The sequence below is a fragment of the Rhododendron vialii genome, chromosome 10a (genome assembly GCF_030253575.1).
Source record: "Rhododendron vialii isolate Sample 1 chromosome 10a, ASM3025357v1".
In the NCBI taxonomy this organism is placed as follows: Eukaryota; Viridiplantae; Streptophyta; class Magnoliopsida; order Ericales; family Ericaceae; genus Rhododendron; species Rhododendron vialii.
Window position 1 is genome coordinate 3,810,756 of NC_080566.1, and position 17,784 is coordinate 3,828,539.

Consider the following 17,784-nt stretch of genomic DNA (forward strand, 5'->3'; position numbering starts at 1 on the left):
TAGAGAGAGAGAGAGACGTGAATCATAAAATGCTGGTGATCAAAAGGCTTCCAAAAGGTTGGCCGTATTCTTTACTCCAAAAACAGTGAGTCAAGTCAAAGTCGTCGGCTGTTTGTCCTGAAGGGCAACGAATTTGGCATTCTTTGTAATACTAGTGATCAATTGACCCCTGCAGTCATCTCAAGTTAGTTAAGTCTCTCCCACTTAAATACCGCGTATGTGTGGTCCTATATGTAAAGCTCACTTTCCCTATGACTTTCTGCACACATTCACAGTCCACACACACGACATCAAGAAGTCGACCCGAAAACTATTTTAAAAAAGCCTCTTGAGCATTGTTCTCTTCACCCAATGCTCAATATTTTTGCTGCTACAAAAACAACTCATACTTTAAAATATGAGCAACAATACCACATTCTCTTCTGTTTACTCTGTTATGCTCCTAGCAATAACCATGGCAGCTTTATTTTTAGTTCCATCTTCCGCAGAATCTTTACCGTCGTCGTTTTCGTCTTCAGTAGAGGCAAAAGCTATGCTTTATAGTGGTTGGTGGGGAAACTTTTCTTCAACAAATCATTGCGACTTGGCAGGCATCACTTGCAATTGGGCAAAAAGTGTCATTCGGATGCGAGGTCATAAATATGGATATAATCTTGCAGACATGAATTGGTCTTCCTTGCCAAATCTTGAATATCTTGATCTCAGTCACTCTGGCTTAAAGGGGGGAATTCCGGGTGAAATTGGTACTCTCTACAAGCTCACCCACCTTGACCTCTCTGGCAACGATATGCTTCAAGGTGTTCTACCTCCTACGCTGGGAAACCTCGCCAAATTAGTCTACCTCGACTTATCGGCGACGAATATTGAAGGTCCAATCCCTTTATTTATTGGAAATTTGAGCACTTTGACCCATTTATATCTCGATTCAACTAAACTCAAAGGCTCTATCCCTCCAGATATAGGGAACCTAAAGAGTTTGGTGGAGATGGATTTGAGTTCCAACCTCCTTAATGGTTCAATTCCTACATCTATTGACCATTTATCTAATTTGACCTATTTGTATCTCCATTCAAATCAATTCAATGGTCCAATCCCTTCATCTATTTGCCATTTACCTAGTTTGACCGATTTGTATCTCTATTCAAATCAACTCAACGGTCCCATCCCTAGTGAAATAGGGAAATTGTCACGCTTGACTTACTTGGACCTCAACAATAACCTCCTCTCAGGTGAAATCCCCCACTCTATTTCCAAATTGAAGAACCTAAAGAAATTGCACCTCTCGGAAAATAAGCTTAGTGGGCTTATACCCAAACAGCTAGGAAGACTCTGTAATTTGGAGTATTTGGGGTTGAAGAGAAATAACTTAATTGGAAAAATACCCAACGGACTTCAGTATTTGCCACAACTGCACTACTTAGATCTCACCCAAAACAATCTCTCTGGGAAAATCCCGGAATGTCTTTGCTTAGTAACATTTCTCAACTTGTCATACAATCGTCTCGCCAGTCAAGTCCCAAACGGGTGTCCACATGAGGGTTGTCATAAAGCCTTTAATTCCTCTCATTGTTCATCCTCCCCGGCCAATAAAGGAAAGGGAATACCAAAACCCACTTTTGTCATTGCTCTCGCTATGATAGTCTGCTTGGCTTCACTAATTGTGGTTTATATGATGTTTTCTGCCGGGTACTTTAGTTCATGTAAGACCCGAAACACGCATAGTGAAGAAAAAGCAACGAAACATGGGGATATTTTCTCCATATGGAATTACGATGGAAGAATTGCATATGGAGACATCATCAAAGCAACAAATGACTTTGACATCAGATATTGTATTGGAACAGGGGGGTATGGCAGCGTCTATAGAGCGCAGTTGCCAAGCGGAAAAGTAGTTGCCTTGAAGAAACTTCATCGGTTAGAAGCAGAGGACCCTACTTTCGACCATTGTTTCAGAAATGAAGTCAAAATGTTGACTAATGTGTGACACAAAAATATTGTGAAGCTTTACGGATTTTGTTTGCACAACAGATGCATGTTTTTGGTGTACGAGTATATGGAAAAAGGAAGCTTATTTTGTGCCTTGAGATTCGATGTCGAAGCTTGTGAAATTGGATGGACCCAAAGGGTAAACATTGTTAAAGGAATGGCACATGCTTTATCCTACTTGCATCACGATTGCACCCCTCCAATTGTTCATCGAGACATATCGAGCAACAACATTCTTTTGAACTCTGAACAGGAGGCCTTTGTCGCTAACTTCGGAACTGCGAGACTGCTGAATCCAGATTCATCCAACCAAACTGTTATAGCTGGCACTTATGGATATATCGCACCAGGTACGGGTATCTAATATTATTTTTTTTAACAACAGGTACGAGTATCATCTTTGTTTAATCGAAGCAATCGTCTTTGGTTATTTTTAAAATCCATCTATGTGTCTGTGCAGAACTTGCCTATACCATGGTTGTGACTGAAAAGTGCGATGTTTATAGTTTTGGAGTGGTGGCACTAGAAACCATCATGGGAAGGCATCCGGGAGACCTCATATCATCCTTGAAGTCGCCTCCTAGCGAAAACATTATGCTAACTGATGTCTTAGATCCTCGCCTTCCGGTACCTACGAATCCTGTGATTGCCGGGATCATTGTTCTAGTTGCTACAATGGCATTCGCATGTTTATGTCCTGTGCCCAGGTCTCGACCAACGATGCTACGCCTGTCTCAAGAGTTTCTTTCTCGTAGGAAAGCTCTGGGTTCACCCCTTCGTACTGTTTCACTATTGCAGCTTTGGAATCAGAAAATAAACTATGTCCAACAATCAAATGCAGCGGTCAGTACCCAAGTTTGAAAAGAGTCTCGATCCTTTCGAGGCCTCGATCGGTTGTTATGACCATTATGTTTTTTTTTTTTTTTTTTTTTGCACCAGTGATTCATAAATAGTGAAAGACTCTAAGCTTGTATTACGTATGGAGCTTAGTTAATACTATCATTAAGGCACGTGCTTGGGTCAGAATATGAGCCAACCTGGTTCGGTGACCATAGTGAGCAGCACATTTTATTGTTTACATTGATCAGTTCAATCCGAATAAAGATTAAAACATGTTGTTTCCTTTCAATATCTCTAATTTGCGGCAAGTGCATGTTAAAGCAAATGTACGAGAACTGATTGTCATAGATATTGCTTCGTAAACCATGATAACAGATCAACCTTTTCGGTTTGAGAATTATTATGGAACACCCGTTTCAACTATCTTGTTGACAGGAAACAGAATATTTTTCCTGTGTAGATATTGGCAGGTTTTGTGCTTTTTTTTGCACTTGCGTAGTTGCCTAAATAAGAAATCTCAATATGTTGGCTATTGAACTAGTTGAGCTACATGATAAAAGTACAGATTATGGGACAATTTTCTCCTTTACTTCATTTGCTATGTATTTATATGCTTATTGATTTTGATGTCTCTTGAAGCTGAATTGATTATCCCTTGACGAAGTTTTGAGCTCTACTCACACAACTGTATATATTACTCTTTCTATGGGTCCTCGTGCCATTTTTAAAATGGCATTCGAACCAAGTTTGCTGCCCTCAGTAGAATATTTCCTCAAATCGGACATGTAAAGGTCAAAATCTTCATCCGTGCCAAGGCGGCCAGGTTTTCTATCTGATGATTATTTGCTTATTCACGAGGATGATATCATGTTCAGTCAAAGTGTGATCCTGCAACATTAATCAGATTGCTAGCTCTTGCTACATTGACTCTTTGATTTTCTCTGTTGTTGCCTTGTCCATCAGATATGACTTGCATAAGGCAGTTGGATATGTTTCTGTCACGGTGACACCCGTATCCAATTTACCCTCGGATTTTAAACATTATTTAAGAAAAAAGAAGCCCGCATTAGCTGGAAAAGAAACACTTTTAGCGGTGTAAAACCAGAAACTTGCACAACGGAGCTTGGTTTAATTTGACAAAAAAAAAATCTGATGAGGAGTTGAGGATGTACTCGACATGGTTTTTTTAAGCTATTGCTTGATAGAACTGTCGTTCACTTCAAAGTTATCTGTAAAAACAATCATCACATCGTTATGATTTAATCGATTGTGTGTTACAATTTAGAATTGACTAAATCGGATTCTTAAACTTTCAGTTGTACGCGCTTCGTCGTTGGCACATTTTTTGAATGACTGTTGATTGATCACCATTGAGTGAGTTCTCTTAAGGGCGTGTAGACCACTAATATGTGGAAAGTTTTTGGGGGAGAGGAGGTGTTTTGCGAGTATGACCAAACTACACATTATTAAAAGAGAAAGATTACTAAACTTGAAAAGTCTTTGGTCATTTGATGACAAATACGGAGTATTACATTTAAAGGCACATGGAAAATTCGTACATTTATGAGTTCTCTCTAAGATGTGAAAACGATCACCACATCATTGTGATTTAATCAATTGTGTTTACATGTATTAATTCTAGCATGTGAAAATACTAAGATGTGAAAATACTAGATAAAGGAGCAATGGTGGATTAATTTGCTATTCTGTAGCAGGGCCAATACTGAAGTGGCAATACTTTTCGGTGTTTTCTAAACTAGCTGGTGTTCTATCGTATTGGTCCTTTTCTATTCGAAAGGCCAAGGACCGAATCCACCGTAGTCGCACTAGCACCACATGCTATGTAGTATTCATATTCCTATGTTTTCATGTATTTCTAGCCGTCGGTTCATGTGAAAGCATGAATATATGGAAATCTCGAGGCATGCCTCGAGGGCTAGAAACACATAAAAGGCGGGGCGGAGAACCTGGTGCCGGTCGCACCCAATGCGTGGGAGACTGAGAGCCAGCACTTGTGCCTAAGGGAAGACCACAATTTACTAAAGAATAAGCTTCATCTTAGATTCTGCAAAGGGGCTTTTCAATACATCTAGTCATTCTATGCTATTGATGCTTGAGGCAAGCCTTTAGTTTATCAATAAGTGATCTTTCTTTCCCCCAAGATTTCCCACCAACTTCAACAGCTCTGAATTAGCCGCATTTAATAGAATATGTGTGTTGCCTATAAAAGACATCCAAAAAGAAAAAGCATTCATGTTGTTGTGATTTAATTAATTGATAGTGTAATCTGATTTAGAATTGAGTAAGAATCTGATTCTTAAACTTTCAGCCGTTCATATACGCTTCATCTTAGGCGCGTTTTTAAATGATTGTTAATTGATCGCCATCGAGTGTGTTCTCTTAAGGGCGTGTGGACCACAAATACATGCAAAGTTATCGGGGCAGAGGTGATTTACGTATAGGACCACACTGCACATTACTAGAAGAGGAAGACTTTAAAACTTGAAAAGTCTGGGGTCATTTGATGAAAACAATAGTGAAGGGTAGAAGGAAAATTGTACCCTAGCTGGCTTGACTCACCCGAAATCAATGGGTACCCAATCCCGTTTGGCCCTACTGGGGCATTTTTTAAAATTTGTCGACCCATTGGGCGGTTTTGGTTTCAAAATCACGACGCCCACCTGGTTTAGGTTTAGGTTTAGGTTTGGTATAAGCAAGTATCAGGATCGAACCCGAACCACTCTGTAGAATATTACTAACAGGTATATATAATATACTACGTAATGGAATCAATACTCTGGCGGGTTTGGTGTGATTTGGGTAAAATAATATGAATTTCGTACAGTTTGGTTATGGTGTACTAAAAACATACCAATCTGGTTTTTAATTTAGGTAATAGATAGGCACTTTGCGTTCAGGTATGGTAATTGCCACACCCCGACCAAACCGACCGTTGCCATCCCTAGCGACACAGGCTTCTTGAGAGAGTCTCTCTCACACATACACACGCAGAGTCTCACATCTGGGCCTTATCAAGTCATCGCCCAAGTCAATACTCCAAGAGGAAGACCGAAGTGATCAGACAGGGAAAGTAAGTGAGACTCTGGCTTGCTTGACTTCCTAGTGCCGGGGAAAACAGGTCGACCCAAAAAGATTTAATAACGAGGCTTTCAATTCATTAATTCATTCCCACTCCACACTTGTATTGAGACAAGCCTTTGGAATTGAAGAAGAAAACTATCTCCACATTGTTGTGATTTTAGTCTTTTTTCTATTATGATTTAGAATTGAAGAAGAATCCAATTTTTGAAACTTTCCACAGCAGTATATGCTTTTGTTCGTTGGCGCATTTTTAAATAATTGTGAATTGATCAACATTGAATTCGTACCATGATAAATACTTGAGCAGGTATAATGGGATGCCACTTTTCAAATAGTCTCGTAGACCCGATTGAACTTCCTTTGCTTCCTCTGACGTCTTCTCACTTCAGCAGATATAATGGCTTGACTCACGTTTTTTGGGTAAAAACAAGTGGCAAATATACGTTAATTTTCTTTTCCTTAAACATGAAACCCATGTTTGAGAGTACGGAAATGTTATGAACCATGAAAACTTTCCATGAAACTTTCTTGAAAAGTTTTCATAATCTGTTTATTCTAGATCGAGAGTTTAATTTTTTTTTTTGGGATCAAATTGTTGGGATTACTACACTGTTTTAAGGTGAATAGACAACCGAATTTCCATGGCAAATTATGAAGTTGGCTTGACAGATTCACGATACGGCGACTACTTAGCAAGTTCTCTCTCTCTCTCTCGTATGAGAGGAAGACTAAAGACTGGAAAGGGGAGAGAGACTCTGGCTTGCTTGACTCCAAGTGCCCGGGTCAAAAGGTCGACCCAAAAACATTTTTGAAAAGCCACTTGAGCATTGTTCTCTGCATCCAGGGCGTGAAGGCCGCCGTGGCGAATCCTTCGACTCTCAACTCGTGGACCTTCTCTAACAACACCGCCGGATTCATTTGCAGCTTCGTGGGTGCAACGTGCTGGAACAATCGAGAGAACCGCCTCGTCAGCCTTGATCTCGGCGAAATGTCCCTCGGCGGCCAGATCCCCTCGGCCCTGCAGTACTGTTACAGTCTGCAAAACCTCGATCTATCCGGTAAAAATCTTAGCGGTCCGGTCCCTTCTGCTATTTGTGATTGGTTGCCTTATTTAGTAACCCTAGATTTGTCTAACAATCAGCTCACTGGACCGATCCCTGATGATTTGGCTAACTGTACGTTTCTGAATAAACTGATATTATCGGATAATATGTTGTCTGGTGGTATACCGAAGCTGTTAGCTAATCTGAGTCGGCTTGAAACAATTTCTGTTGCTAATAATGAGCTTTCTGGGACGATCCCGTCGGGTCTGAGTTTGTATGATTCCTCCAGTTTTGAGGGGAATAGTGGACTCTGTGGGGCGCCAATTGGAAAGTGTGGTTTAAGCAAGAAGCGTCTCGCGATTATTATTGCTGCAGGGGTGTGTGGTGCAGCGGCATCGTAAGTGAGGTAAGGGCAACAAACCATGGGGATATTTTCTCCATATGGAATTACGATGGAAGAATAGCATTTGAAGAAATCATCAAAGCAACAAATGACTTTGACATTAGATATTGCATCGGAACAGGCGGATATGGCAGCGTCTATAGAGCCCAGTTGCCAAGCGGAAAAGTAGTTGCCTTGAAGAAACTTCATCGGCTAGAAGCACAAGACCCTGCTTTCGACCATTGTTTCAGGAATGAGGTCCAAGTGTTGACTAATGTACTACACAGAAACATCGTGAAGCTTTACGGATTTTGTTTGCACAACAGATGCATGTTCTTGGTGTACGAGTACATGGAAAAAGGAAGCTTATTTTGCGCTCTAAGATTTGATGTCGAAGCTTCTGAAATTGGATGGACTCAAAGGGTAAAAATTGTTGAAGCAATGGCACATGCTTTATCCTACTTGCATCACGATTGCACCCCGCCCATTGTTCATCGGGACATATCGAGCAACAACATTCTGTTGAACTCTAGACTCGAGGCTTTTGTCACTGACTTTGGAACTGGTACACTGTTGCGGCCCGATTCATCCAACCGAACCGTTATTGCAAGCACTTACGGATATATTGCACCAGGTACAGTTGTTGCCTTTGTTTTACCAAAGTAAACATCTATAGTTATTTTTAAAATTGATATATCTTTGTGTTTGTGCAGAACTTGCCTATACCATGGTTGTGATTGAAAAGTGCGATGTTTATAGCTTTGGAGTCGTGGCACTAGAAACCATCATGGGGAGGCATCCGGGAGACCTCCTATCGTGTTTGACGTCGCCTCCTAGCGAAAACATGATGATAACTGATGTCCTAGATTCACGCCTTCTGCCTCCAACTAATCCAATAGTTGCGGGGGACATCGTTCTAGTTGCTACAATGGCATTTGCATGTTTAGATCCTAAGCCTATGTCCCGACCATCGATGCTACGCCTGTCTCAAGAGTTTCTTTCTCGTCGGAAGGCTTTGGCTGCACCTCTTCGTACAGTATCATTGTGGAATCTGTGGAATCGAAAAATAGACTTTGTCCACCAATCAAATGAGCATGTGATAGCCCAAGTTTGAAAAGTGTATCACGTCCTTTTTCTGGCGCTTAGTTGTTATGATCATTGTGAATTTATTTTAAGAGAAGTTGTAAGGACCAGACCATTCCTAGTTTGTGTCAGTGAACTAATTATTAAACACGAACTGCCATATGATTTTATGGTTCATGCTTTGTTGTAGCCGTGTTTTTAAATGATTGCTGATTGATCACCATAGAGTGAGTTCTCTTGAGGGCGTGTGGACACTGGTCCTTCTACGGGGACCGACGGGGTATCGACCAATTGTGGGACTCAGTTTGGGGTTCACACGACACAATTGATCGAAATCGTTGATTATTTTTTAAATATTTTTTGAGTATCTCTGTAAAATTTAGGTCAATTGTATAAATGTAAGTGCATGATCCATATGTCGAATTTTTCTTTTAGAATTCAAAATCGTAAACCTTGAAACAAAAATTGAATATTGGATCGAGCACTTATAGTTATCCAATTGACTTGAAATTTTACAGGCTTGTTAAAAAATATTCAAAAATAATTAGTGGTTTGGATCATTTGCACGGGACTCCAAAATGGGGCTCCGATATGGGTCGGTACCCCATCGGCTTATGTCAATCCTCCGTATAAACTACTGTACCCATTATTGAAAGAGAAAGACTTTAAAACTGAAGAGTCTTTGTTTGGAAAATTGGAAGTTGAGGAAAGTGAGAGAAAAGGAGAAAAAGGAAAATGGGAGAAAAATGAGAGGGAAATTGTACTATTCAAAATTTTAGATTTTTCTATTTTGTCACCTCTTTCTCTCCAAATCAAAAAATGGGCGAGAATTTGTTTTTAATTTAATTTCTCTTCCTTTCTCTTGGCCATTACTAGTGTACATTAGAAGGGTGGAAGGAAAATTCGTACCATGCATGACAATTATTTATGAGGAAAGAGCCATTACTTCATGTGTGTTACCCATTAATTAATTTTTACAGGGAATCATGTAGAGGAGGACCCACTGATTTCACCGATATTTACTTAGTTTATGCTAGTGCATATACAGTACTGAGAATTGGGAATAATTGGGAGCATCATGCTCCCGAACCACTTAGGAGCTAGCATCGTAGCTATTGCCATATATACTCAGTCATTTTTTCTCTTTCCGAGAAAATATTTTATGAGTGTTGTTTTGTATGCATGTTTTTTTAAACGTTACAAGATGTATCGTGAAAATATTAACCCTAATACAAATCGCTCCAATCAAAAAGCCAAATAGTTGAATGTGGAGACATTCACAATGATCAATCAAACGGAAAACGAATGAACGAAAAGGCAAAAGAAGTATGGCGTGTGAGATCATGCATCTTATGCGAGAAAATTTGGCATCTCAAAATAACACCAACCGAAATTACCGAAAAATCCAGAGGAAGTAAATTTTGCTCCTTCTGTGACATGCGTGTTGAATGTGGATTGGTCCGAGAAGTGTATGTTCATATTACAAGGTCACAATATATAGTTTTACATTGACTAAAAATTGTTATTAACTATTATAATAGGTTGAGACTTATATGAATGTGTGATTCTTCTTTATTATGTAGGATGCTTATAAAATATTGAAGGAATCAAATCAGAATCACAAGGTCCAAGGGATATGGAATGTGAGGCAATCAATTCACAGTCACAATATCAAAGGAATAAAGCATGTGACAAAATGTGCTAAAGGAATTGGAAGATCTGTTAAGCACTAATCATGTAGATTGTGAGAATATTGTGAGGCTGATTTACAGCTCTAGTATCAAGCACGTTTCCTTTTTCATAGGAGCCAAAGTCCATTCTTTTGTGTATTTAAGTTGTATATTGATTGAGTTATGTAATGTATCAAAAACATTCTCTCTGAAATAATACATTTTCAGAACTTCTTTAATAAAAAGTGCAAGACTGTGGAGAACGTAGTTTTTTTGGTATTACAGTTTAATTAGAGTGTTCGACTTTTTTTATTAAATTGAACAAATACACTAGAGTGTATGTTTTAGAAATGTTTATGTTTTGGAATTGCTGAATAAATTTGGTGGACGAAGAGAGTGTTAATTCAGGTTCTTTAAAACTGTTTCGTGCAAAACACGGGCAGAGCAAATTTGGAGAAGAAACTCAAAAGAATGTATGTGGAAAGCCGGCCTCTAATAATCGATCTAGTAACTTCAATGTTTTTATGCTTCGTAATGTACGTAGGGTGCATGTTTCGGATTAATTTATGCACACTTTGTTCAAGGTTCATGCAGAAGGTTTCTATTTCAGCAGTTATTCTAAAATTTTAATTTGATCCAAAGAAATTTAAAAAAATAGTTCAGTATTTAAAAATTACTCGACTTTTGTGAGTGAAAATAAATTGGTAAAACATGTTTTATGAGAACTGCTAACTGCACAGATATTGTGCACATATTTTATGCATAGATCATGGTATGAGGCCTATTACGGGTCCCATATAAACAATCCGAGGCTTTCATTAAATGTAAAATATTCTTCGAGAGTCTTCATGAAAAATCACCTCAATCGGATTCTTACAAGTACTCAATATTACGGGTTCCATATAAACAATCCGAGCCTTTCATTAAATGTAAAATATTTTTCGAGAGTCTTCATGAAAAATCACCTCAATCGGCCGATTCTTACAAGTACTCAATCCGACCATCTAACTTTTCATTTAGATTTGAGAATAATGAAAACTTAGATGATTGGATCGAGCATCTATATGTATCGAATTGAGCTTATATTTTGCGGAAATTTTTGAAAAAATGTTTACATTTAATGAATGACTCGAATTATTAATGTGAGACACGTAGAAGGCTCCACACTGTGATCTTTTATTCCTTTTTAATTTTGCAGCATCAATCTCCACCACGATCTTTCATAACGATAAGAATTTTGTGCACAAAGCAAAGGACTTGGCAACGCTCGAGAAATCGGCTCAAATTCGAATAGATTTTTGGTACTTTTGTTTCTGCATCGTAAATACTCCTCCTTTTTTTTTTTTTTTCTCTTTTGGATCAGCAACCATCGTAATTAGAAAATTTGGTTCTTTTTCATTTGAAACAATCAGGGATGAGTAATTATTCAATAGTCCGGGAGTACCGCCACGTAATACTGCAGATCATTTTACAACCACACATTCATGTGGGATTCATAACTTAGTGGTAGATCACACAAGAATGTATGATTGTAAAGTGGTCTGTAGTACTATGTAGCGGTACTCCCGGACTATTGTATTGGACCGAGGGACGGTTTCAAATTTTTATAAGAATCGTAGTAGTTTTTATATAAGTTCCTCCAGCCAATATTGTTTTGAACATTCTAATGCACAGTTGGCATTTCCTGGTCCCCCCTCATGGGAGGACAGGGTTCGAGTTCCGCCGTGTGCATTTGGGGTTTCAGGGTTATGAATAGCCACTGAAACGCCTGATGGACTAATCTAATAACTCTCCCACTAACCTCGTTGATGTATACACAATCTTGACAAAAAAAAAAAACAAGAGTTTGAAAAAAATTAAGCTATTTTTGACTTTGACATCAGATTATTTATGCTTCTTTTTTTTTTGGTATAATCGGATCTGCTCAATGGCGAGCTGGAGGTTTGTGGCTGGCATGGGCTTTTCTGCTTAGTGCGATACAGATCGGATGGTGACCGGTGGCGTGGTCTGTTATTGATCGGAATGGTGGTGCGTGGGTGGCATTGGTAATTCGCGGCGGCGTATTGGAATCCCGGTGACCTATTTCTCAGGCCGTTTATGAATGATTGTTGAATGATCACGATAATTAAAGGGATCTCTCAAGGGCGTATGAACCCAATATTATGTGGAAAGTTATTGAGGTTTTATTCAAACAAAAATTCTCTTTAGTTTTCAAAAAATTCCCCCTAGATTCCTCCTACTTCTAACATTTCTCTCTTTATTTCTCTCAACTTATTACCCTTACTATTTTTCAAAAAACTTTTCAAAAACCAAACCAAACACAGTATTGAAAACTTAAAAAGTCTTAGGTCATTTGATGACAATTACTAGAGGTGGCAATTTCAACCCATATTCTTTAACCCGCCCAAATTCGCCCACTTAAAACCCAATCCAGTCCGCCCATATTGTATAATGGGTTGATATGGGTTGAACCCATATCAATCCATATTTACTTGGGTTTAGATGGGTTGAAAGTGGGTTAAATATGGGTTAGAGTTAAAAACCCACTTCACACACTCCAGCCCATACAATGCACACAAATCTAAGAATTCTACAAGTACCCGCCCATAAATCAATCTCTCTCTCTCTCTAACAATTCTACAAGTACCAACCCATAAATCAATCTCTCTCTCTCTCGCTAACAATTCTACGAGTACCCGCCCATAAATCTCTCTCTCTCTCTCTCTCTCTCTCTCTCTCTCTCTCTCTCTCTCATGCCAAAAAGGGTCTCCCTACGAAAACGGATAGTCAAAATCAAACCAAATTACTCTCAATTTTGATCGGTTCTAGCTCAAACAAAATTGAGCCGACTGATTCTTTTAAATTGCTTTTTACTAAACATATAGGTGGCATACTTACCCATAAGAACATATAGGTGGCATTTAATTTTTATTCTCTCCTGTAAAAACGAAAAAAAACACTTTCGTCTAATTTAAAATAACTAATTTTGTTTTGTAATTTGCTAATTTCATACACTTGTTTTTTTTTTTTTTTAAACCAGTCAAATTCAGACACTTTTTGAACAATTCCTTTTTCTATAATTTTCATTCTTTCAAAATTTCTTCCAGCTGCCAGGTGTTTTTGAATTCTGGCCCCGTCCCACTTTAAATTATAGGTGATATATTATAAGAGAATGACCTATCTCGTAAAGAGACAAAATAAGTACGTAAAAAATAAAAACCTTAGCGGAACGGGGCCTCATTGAAACAATTGGACATTCCTTCATTATTATTAATTTAAATAAACTTACTGATGTGGTCTGGTCAGCTTTTTTAATCCTTTTTATTGAAGTGTGCTAAGTATAGCATAAGCAATCCATTTCGACGCCTCCAAAAACGGTTTGAAGAATTTGCTCGATGTTTTTTTTTTTTTTTCTGAAAATTTCAAGTGTTCTGAGTATATCCTCGGCGCCGTACCGGACCGAATTCGGTCTTCATTCTGAATGATCAAAAAAATAAAAGTTGGTCTTCACTATTCAATCCAATCAAATTCATCCACAAAAATTATTTTTTCGATTCTCACGTCGAAACGAACTAATAGGGATAAAAAGTTTGTCGCAAAATAAACAAATACAAAAAATTTTGAATAGAGAAAAAAGAAAAGTCACTTGACTTTTTAATCATAAAATTTTACTTTTCTGAATCTCTTTATTGAGACAAATCAGAGAAGGGGGAGGAAGAGAGAGGAAGGAGGGGGGAAGGGGGGGAAAAAGAAAATTGAAAATGGGTCGGGTCGGGCGGGTTTGGGTTTGGCTTGACCCATATTTGACCCGACTCATTTCAACCCGTTTACTCTTTGACCCATATTTGACCCGCCCATATTTAATCTACGATCCGTTTCAACCCGCTCAAACCCGCCCAGACCCGCCCGTTTGCCACCTCTAACAATTACATTGAATGGTACAAGGAAAATTCGTAGCATGTAGGACAATTACTTCGGAGGAAAGAGACAATGACCTTGGCTTGACTTGAATTATGACTTGCTAAGGCACGAGAGAGAGACGTTAATCATAAAATGCTGGTGATCAAAACGCTTCCAAAAGGGTGGCCGTATTCTTTACTCCAAAAATAGTGAGTCAAGTCAAAGTCGTCGGCTGTTTTTCCTGAAGGGCAACGAATTTGGCATTTTTTGTAATACTAGTGATCAATTGACCCCTGCAGTCATCTCAAGTCTCTCTCTTAAATACCGCGTATGTGTGGTCCGATTCGAAAGGCCAAGGACCGAATCCACCCTGGTCACGCTAGCACCACATGCTATGTAGTATTCATATGCCTATGTTTTGTTGTATTTCTAGCCATCGGTTCATGTGAAAGCACGAATATATGAAAATCTTAAGGCATGCCTTGAGGGCTAGAAACACATAAAAGGCGGGGCAGAGAACCAGGTGCCGATCGCACCCAATGCGTGGAAGACTGAGAGCCAGCACTTGTGCCTAAGGGAAGACCACAATTTAGTAAAGAATAATTAAGCTTCATCTTAGATTCTGCAAAGAGGCTTTTCAATTCATCAAGTCATTCTATGCTATTGATATGCTCGGAGACAAGCCTTTAGTTTTTCAATAAGTGATCTTTCTTCTCCCCAAGATTTACCACCAACCTCAACAGCTCTAAATTAGCAAACTCATCCATGTTGTTGTGACAATCCTATGATTGCCGGGGACATTGTTCTAATTGCTACAATAACATTCACATGCTTACGTCCTGAGCCCAGATCTCGACCAACGATGCTACGCCTGTCTCAAGAGTTTCTTTCTCGTAAGAAGGCTCTAGCTTTCCCCATTCGTACAATTTCACTACTGCAGCTTTGTAATCGGAACATGGACTTCGTCCACCAATCAAATGAGCAAGTGATCAGTGCCCAAACTTGAAAAGATTCACATCCTTTTCAGGCCTTAGTTGTAATGATCCTAGTATAAATGTATTTTAAGAAAAGGACCAGTTTATTCCTGGTTAATTTATGGTGTTTTTAAAATGTGGTGAATGTATTAGTATGGTGAAAATTTAATTGTATTAGTATGGTGAAAAATTAATTGTAATGATCCCAGTATAAATGTATTAGTATGGTGAAAAATTAATTGTGGACTTCGTTTAAGCCTGCAGGCTGCAGCCTCGATATGGAAGGTCAATTATGCAGGTGTTTTACATTGCACTCTAATATCCGAAAGCACCCCAAAAGAATTTTCAAGATACTAGTGTTTTTTTTCCCTTTTCCTTTGAAACCTATACATCTTATTCCTATCCTACTCTTGTATTCATAACTGCCATCTAAAGATTTTGAAGTACTTGTTGTTTCCTCTCCAATTCTCGAATTTGCGGTAAGTCCATGTCTGTTTTTACTTATTGTGAGACAATGTATCATTGTTGCAAATTTGTTCCATAACAATGCTCAAACCATAATGTTGAGCCTTTACTGCTTGGTTTACGATTTTTTCGTGAGTAATTTTCTGTCCTACACATATAAAACTACGTGTGCAAACCTCCTTCTGTGGATGGGTTCCATGGTTCAACGGAATTGTCATTTCTATGAGTCAGAATGAAATCGATTAGCTGCCCTCTGTTAGCTATATTCCAGGTTTTGAGAAGCAGATGAAAAATTCTGTAATTTTAGATAGAAAGGCTTCCAAAAATAGTGAGCCAAGCCAAAGTCGTCGGCTGTTTTAGACGAATTTGTCCTCCTTTGTAATAGTGATCAATTGACCCCTGCGCACAGTCATCTCAAGTTAGTTAAGTCTCTCTTGAATACCGCGTATTTGTGGTCCCTTATGTAAAACTCACTTTCCCTATTCACTTTCTGCGCACATTCGCAGTCCACACACACGACATCAACAGAGCGCAATCAATGGTGGTACTCAAGTAGTCATTTGGAACGCGCCTACGAAGTGTGACTTGTCCCGATCAAACTAATTTATTACGACATATTCTTCTTTGCAAGTTCTATGAGACGAAGGGTTCGAGGATCATGAATGTGGACTCAGAATTACCCAATTGTTAGTCATAGAGTCCTTTGGCTGTAAATGAATTGAGCCATTAATTCGTGAACTTTTCGTGGCTCGACTCGGTGAAGACTTGTTTGAGTTCGATTTGTCTACAAATTGAACCGAACCCGAATCTCAATTTTAGGCTGATTTCATAAATGAGACGAATATGAACAGAGTAAATAGCAGGATGAGTCAAGTATAATTAAACCACCTTAGGCTCGAGAGGTGACCTGATCTATATCATCGAACCCCACATGAACTAATCCGTATAATATTACTAACAGCTATGTATAATCTTCTATCTATCTATTCTATCTATATTCTATGCAAATGTGTTTTGGCCTCCCAAGCCTCCAAACCTTCATTTCTAATTTTCTAGAGTTTTTATTTTCTTTTAATTTACAAAAATGGGAGAGAGAAAGTGAGGATGAGGGGGGGACGTGGGTGGGTGAGAGAGAGAGAGGGAGAACGGGGGAGTGGCCCAGTGGGTAGCAACAAAAACCTATTATAAAAAAGGCACTACAGTTTTTAGGATGAATTATCAAATCAAAGTCCAGAAACACTTCAAAGGTCAAAAAAATAAAATAATCAAAGGTTAATGAAAAAGAAAAAAAATGTGAACTTTAATCCGGCAAATTCAAAAAGGTCGAACAAAACTTGTCTGATAGTAATCAGTATAGATATTCACGTGCATAGAGTGGGCACAATTACTATGTGTTCGTTCGATTCTTTTGAATAGGTTCATCTCAATTACTATGTGTTCGTTCAATTCTTTTGAATAGGTTCATCTCTCTCAAACGTCTTTCTCTATACTTTATGTTATGCATTTAGAATGTATCATTTCTAACAAAGTTCCAATTTGAAATAAAAGAGCCACGGACATTGCTATTTCTTTCTCAACTTTTATGGGCAAATTCTCATAGAAAATTATTCCGCAGACTCTGCACACCTCTTGAGTGGTTTTTTCTTTATTAACTAGTTTTGTGCCCGTTCGATGCACATGAAAGTAAGAAAAAAGAAGATTTTATTTTTGTGATCTTCGTGCATTGAACTGGTACAACGCTATAGAATATTTATGCATATATATGTATGTTATTTTTAAGTTTTTAGCGACTCTTCATTTCTTCTCGTCTTCTCATTCCTCTCATACTCCTATAAAATCTCAAAAGTGTTCCATAGAAGGGTAAACAAGTTGACCCAAAAATCTTTTATAACGAGGCTTTCAATTCGTTAATTCATTCCTACTCTACACTTGAGACAAGCCTTTGGAATTTAAGAAGATAACGATCTTTAGTGTATTATGATTTAGAATTGAAGAAGAATCCAATTCTAAAAACTTTCCACAGTCGTAAATGCTTTGTTGTAGGCGCGTTTTTGAGTAATTGTGGATTGATCACACCATTTATTGCGTTCTCTTTAGGGCATGTGGATTAATAATATTGAAACTAGCGAAAGAGTTTAAAATTTTAAAAGTCTTAGGTCATTTGATGGCTGTTACATTAGAAGGAAAATTCGTACTGTGACAATTACATTAGAGAAAAGAGCCGATGAAGTTGTTTTTCAGTAAAGAATAAGTTGCCAATATATGTTAAATTTTGTTTTTGAAACATATTACACCCATGTTTTGAGCATAATGTTTTACGTTTAGTGAATGAATAGTTA

At 38.3% G+C, this 17,784-nt stretch overlaps 1 pseudogene; it reads left to right on the top strand.

The window, feature by feature from the left end:
• The first annotated feature begins 290 nt into the window (after positions 1–290).
• LOC131304771 (MDIS1-interacting receptor like kinase 2-like) lies at positions 291–8,586 on the top strand (annotated as a pseudogene).
• Positions 8,587–17,784: the final 9,198 nt, after the last annotated feature.